This window comes from Kryptolebias marmoratus, linkage group LG8 (assembly GCF_001649575.2).
Source record: "Kryptolebias marmoratus isolate JLee-2015 linkage group LG8, ASM164957v2, whole genome shotgun sequence".
Lineage (NCBI taxonomy): Eukaryota > Metazoa > Chordata > Actinopteri > Cyprinodontiformes > Rivulidae > Kryptolebias > Kryptolebias marmoratus.
This window is the reverse complement of record NC_051437.1, coordinates 3,023,263-3,029,570: the sequence shown is the minus strand read 5'-3', so window position 1 is coordinate 3,029,570 and position 6,308 is coordinate 3,023,263.

Sequence of the window (6,308 nt, the reverse complement as noted above, 5' to 3'; positions counted from 1 at the left end):
ACTAGGGAGAATGGTTGGAGCGGAGTGGGGCACGACCAGACTGTGAATGGTTGGAAGGATGTCAGAGGGAAATGTGTCAGGTAGTGATTTTGCGGAAATGGAAGAGGGTGATGATGGCGTGGAAAATAAAGGAATATGGCATACTCAAAAAGCTAAGTATAAATGGAAAAAATCAAGACAACAAACAGAATCATCTGTTTCCGAGGCTGAAAGAGAAACGGTTACGGCGACAGAATTTAAAATAGTTCTGAAGTTTGTCAAAGAGGGTGTGTCCTTTGGTAAGTGGAATCCAATAAAGCTGACTAAAGAAATCAACTCACTGGTTGGAAAGGGGAAATTTGTTAAAATAATAAGAGATGGATCGTTATTGATTATTTGTAATGATATTAAACAAAAAGAAAGGGCGCTGAATATAAAAAGAGTCCTTGGTGAGAATGTGAGAGGAAGACTTTTGGATGACAAGAGGTATGTATGCGGAGTCATTTCGGGGATTCCAACTGATGTGTCAGTTGATGAGATCAAGTCTAATGTTTCAGGAGGGAAAGTGGTGGAAGCCAAACGATTGAAAAGAAATAAAAATGGAGAGAGGAGTGATAGTTTTTCCATCATGTTAAAATTTGAAGAGAACAGTCTGCCAGATAAAGTGTTTGTGGGATATATGAGCTATGATGTCCAACCATTTATTCCTCCGCCTTTGCAGTGCTTTAAGTGCCAGAAATTTGGACATGTTGTGGCAGTGTGTAAGGGGAAACAGAAATGTGGGAGATGTGCTGGGGATCATGAGTATGGGAAATGTGAGGAAGGAGCTCCGCTGAAATGTTGTAATTGTGGAGGTGGGCATAGTTCAGGATTTAGGGGATACATAGCTAGTAAAAGAGCTGAGGAAGTTCAGAAAATCAAAGTCACTACTGGCATTACTTATGCAGAAGCAACGAAAAAAGTTCCTGTACAACCAATATTATACCCAAAGAAAGTGTCTGGAGGAGAAAAAGAAGGATCTAATTGTACAGAATGCTCCAAGATTAAAAGAGATACTCTACTCATGACAAAGGAGGATTTTGTATTGTTCATGGTAGAAGTTGTTAACTGCACTGCTCAAACACAAAGAAAAACGGAAAAAATTCAAATAATAGTGAAGGCAGCCCAAAAGTATCTTGACTGTAAGAATGTTAATTGGGTATCAATTAAGGAAAAATTAAAGGAGACAGTCTTCTCAACCTCAATCATGCAGTGGCGACCCTTCTTTGTCATGTTAATTATTTTCCAGTGGAATGCAAGAAGTATTATTAGTAATGGTCTAGAGTTTAGGAAATATATTTCAGATTTGACAGTTAAACCACACCTGATATGCATTCAAGAAACCTGGCTTAAGCCTCATCTGGATTTCAAAATTTCTGGATATACATCAATTAGGAATGATAGAAAAGACAGACAAGGAGGGGGAGTGGCAACTTTTGTACAAGATGGTTTAAGATATAAAGTGGAATCAATAGGGAAGAATTATGAATCCATAGTTATTAGGATTTGGATAGAAAGTGATCAAATGTCTGTGATAAATTTTTTATAATGCTAACAAGAAGTTGTCCATTCAAGATCTCAATGAACAAAATGTAGGTAAAACTGTATGGTGTGGTGATTTCAATTCTCATAATATTTTATGGGGGAGTCTTAATACAGATGCAAATGGATTGGCTATTGAAGAATTTCTTGAGTTACATTCACTGGTTTGCCTTAATGATGGAAGCACTACTAGATATGATTGCTGTAGGAATTTAAAGAGTGTTTTAGATCTAACATTGGTTTCAAATAGATTAGCTGGAATTACATCTTGGGAGGTGCTGAGTGATTCTCCTATGGGCAGTGATCATTTTCCTATTCTAGTTTCAGTTGGTTCTGAAGTGATAAAAGAAGAGGAAGGACATATTCCAAGATGGAGGTTAAGTAGCGCTAATTGGGAATTATTTAAAAATATAGTTGATAGACAATTTAATATACTGGGTGAGAATTTGTTTTGTGATGTGGAGATGTGTTATTCAAAAATTAGGTCTGTCATTATTAATGCAGCTGAATGTTCAATTTCTAAAACAAAGGGAAGAGGAAATAAAAAATCTATTCCATGGTGGAATGAGCAATGTAGTATTGCTATAAGGGGAAGAAATAAAGCTTTTAAATTGGTAAGAAGATGCCATACCTTTGAGGCATTAATTCAATATAAGAAAGCACAAGCTATAGTTAGGAAGACTATTAGAGCAGCTAAGCAGGATTGTTGGAGACAATATTGTAATTCCATTGGAAGAGAGACCAAATTGTCTGAGGTATGGAGAGTTATTAAGAAAATGAATGGTGTTAAAAAGAGTTTTTCCTTACCTGTTTTAGAATTAAATGGGAAAATAGCAATTAGTAATAAAGAAAAAGCTGAGTTATTAGCAGTAACGTTAATTAAGGTGCATAGTTCAGAAAATTTATCTGAAGAAATGAAAAGTAATAAAGTAAATTTATTGGATGAAAATCCAGAAGTTACTACTAGGAGAGAAGTTTCAAATCAGGATTTAGATATGCCTTTTACTATGTATGAGTTAGAAAAAGTTATTAATAATGCTAAGCAAACAACTCCGGGGAAGGATGGAGTGTGTTATACAATGCTCAAACATTTTAAATATTCATCTCTTACTGTTATATGAAAATTGTTTAATTTGATTTGGATGACTGGGAGAATTCCTGCAGAATGGAAACAGTCAGTTATAATTCCCATATTAAAACCTGGTAAAAATGCAACAGATTCATCAAATTATAGACCTATAGCTCTTACATCTCAATTAGGGAAAATAATGGAGAGGATTGTTACAGATAGGCTTTCATATTTTATTGAGAGTAAAAATAAATTTTGTCCATTTCAGAGTGGTTTTCGTAAAGGGAGAAATACGATGGATGCAGTTATGTGTCTAGAGTCAGAAGTAAGAAAAGCTCAAGCGAATAAAGAGTTAGTGATAGCTGTGTTCTTTGACATAGAAAAGGCATATGATATGTTATGGAAAGAAGGATTATTGATTAAATTAGGGAAACTTGGTATAAGAGGTAAGATTTATAATTGGGTTTTGGATTTTTTATTTGGTAGAGAAATAGAAGTTCGGTTTGGGGCAAATTTCTCTACTAGGTATGCAGTTGAGAATGGTACCCCCCAAGGTAGTGTGTGTAGCCCAATTATCTTTAATATTATGATTAATGACATTTTTGATGAGATAGATAGTAGTATAGGCAAATCATTACTTGCAGATGATGGTGCTTTATGGGTGCGGGGACATAATCTGGTATATTTGCAAAAAAGATGCAGGATGCTATTTTGAAAGTGGAAGGTTGGGCTAATAAATGGGGATTTAGGATGTCAATTGCAAAGACTCAAGTAATTTGCTTTTATAGAAGACATAAGGAACTTAAGTTGAACCTTTATAAACAAAAGCTTGAACAAGTGAAAACAGTGAAGTTTTTAGGTGTCAGATTTGATGAAAGTTTAACTTGGAAACATCAAATAGAATCAGTTCAAAATAAATGTAAAAAAGTGAATAATTTGTTAAGATGTCTCTCTGGACAGGAATGGGGAGCTTTAAGAAGTGCACTGTTGGGAGTCTATCAGGCTCTCATGAGATCTACTCTGGATTATGGGAGTATAGCATATATGGCAGCTGCTGACAGTCATTTGAGAAAACTTGATAGTGAGCAAACACAAGCATTGAGGATTTGTTGTGGAGCTTTCAGAACATCATCTTTAGCTGCTTTACAAGTAGAAACTGGTGAACTTCCGTTAAGATTAAGAAGGTTGAAACTAATGTACATGTACTGGGTGAACCTACAAGGACATAAGTGTGATCATCCAACTAAGATGGTGCTGAAGGACTGTTGGGAACATCATAAATTAAATTGTAATAGTTTTGGATGGATTGGGGATATAAAGGCAAAAAATCTTGGTTTAACTATGCTCCAGTATAGTGATACAGTCCCTCAATCTGAAATTCCACCATGGTTATTTATATCTCCAGAAGTTGATCTTCAATTAAGGGAAATTCTTAAAAAGGGAAAGACTCCAGAATGGGTTGTAGTTAATAGATATTTTGAAAGATATAAAGACAACATAGTTATATATACAGATGGATCTAAAGATCCAAATAGTGGTAGAACTGGGGCAGCAGTGAATATCCCACACCATAAAGTTTTGATTAAGAGGAGAACAGCTGATCATTTAGCTGTTTTTACAGTTGAATTATCAGCCATTATATTGGCATTAGAATGGTTGCTTGATAATGATACTAGGGAAGTAAATACATTTATTATAGCATCAGATAGTCAAGCAGCATTATTAAGTATTAAATCTGGCAAATCTTGCAGGTTAGATTTGATATTAAGAATATACCAATTGTTAGTTCATCTACATAACAATAAATGCTTAGTTCGATTTGTCTGGATTCCTGCTCATGCAGGTATAGAAGGAAATGAGGAAGTAGATATCTTAGCTAAGCAGGCCTTGAAATCAGAAATTGTTCATTTGAATATTCCTTTGAGTAAAAGTGAGGGTAAATCTATTATTCAAAAAGAAATGATTAAGATTTGGCAGGAGCAATGGGATAACCATGATAATGGGAGACAACTATATACAATTCAAAAGAATGTGGGAGATAGTAATTATCTGAGTGGAAGGCGGAAAGAGGAAGTAGTTATGACTCGACTTAGAATTGGGCATTCTGGACTTAACAGTTTGCTCTTTAAAATAGGAAAGCATGAGACTGGGGCTTGTAGTTATTGCAATCAGGTGGAAACAGTGGAGCATGTCTTGTTAGAATGTGATAAATACTCAGAGGAACGCCAGCTTTTAAGGTTGTTACTAAGCAGAAAGAATATAGGACTGTCTATGATCAATCTATTAGATAATAAATCAAATTTTGTTAGAAATCTCTTATTTAGGTTCTTAAATAACACTGGGTTAATGAGTCGTATTTAGAATATGTGTAAGTATGTGTGTGTATGCCAGTGCATGCTCATGCATTCATACATATATTAAGGCGTGTGTTAAGATGTGAATTTGCACATCCTATACATCATTGAGGTGCATTAAATTCCCTCTGAGATCTCTGATGACCACACTCCAGTCTGGTAGGTGGCGGTAAATGCACCTTAAGTTGGATGCCAGCCGCCAATAAGAATCAAAAGAAGAAGAAGAAGAAGACCAACACTGGAGCATCAAACCTCACTGGTTAGACTCTTAGCCACAGGTTCTAGCCTCAAGTGGATGACTTTGATAAATTGTTGCATTTGCTCTTCGACTCAGGTTGCTGCCTTGCCTAGACGGTCACTCCCCGACGGGAACTTACCTGGTTTACTTACCTTGCCGGACTGCTGGACCTTTTACCTCCTGGATCATCCTGGAAACCTTTGTCACCTTCTCAATGCCACAAACGCCTTCTACAACTGTAAGAAAGAAAGAGACATTATTCACACATTCATTTGTTCTCAACGCTAAAACCAAGACTTGTACCCGAGACTCACATTGCTCCTATTTTGCCTTCCAAACTGCTCCTGACTACCACCACTGTAGATACCCGCACCTTGTAAATAAAATCACTTACCCTAAGCTTTGTCTCCGTGTCTGGTTTCGGCTTCGCTCCTTGGACAGAAAACCTGGTTTATGTCACATGTGAAGTTAACACTTTGAAGTTTTTGCCTGAGCAGTCAAAATGATTGTAAATTTAACCAATTAGTAGTTATTGAAGTGAAAACACAGATTTCAAGCTTTTTTTTCCTCTCCTAGATTTTTCTATTTTTTCATCAACTTACTGTACATGGAGGAAGGGTGTTGAGACTGGAAAAAACAAATGAGGCTGTAGAATGAAGTTTTATTGTCGTGGAGTTCAAATCTTAGAAAATTACCACAAAAGAATCACTATAATTGAGATGTTTTTCTGAGGGAAAGTCCAGGTCCTCTCCAAACTGTGCCAAATGGACATGTAACTTCAGAAAGCTCTAACTCCTACATGCTTCAACATACAGGCGTCAGTGAGGGCTCAAATGAAAGGTGACGCTGAGACGAATCCTGTTCTGCAAATGAAGTCACTCTCAATATGAATATTATACTGTAGAGGATAAATAAACACAATAAAATACTTATTTTTTCTAAAGTACATAATAAAAAATGTCCCAAAACAGGTTCAACTTGTCAAAACATGTATTTACTGAAAAAATATGAAAAAGTAATTACATTGCAACAAACTACTCACAAACTACTGCCACACATAAACTATTTACAAACCATTTCACTGTTT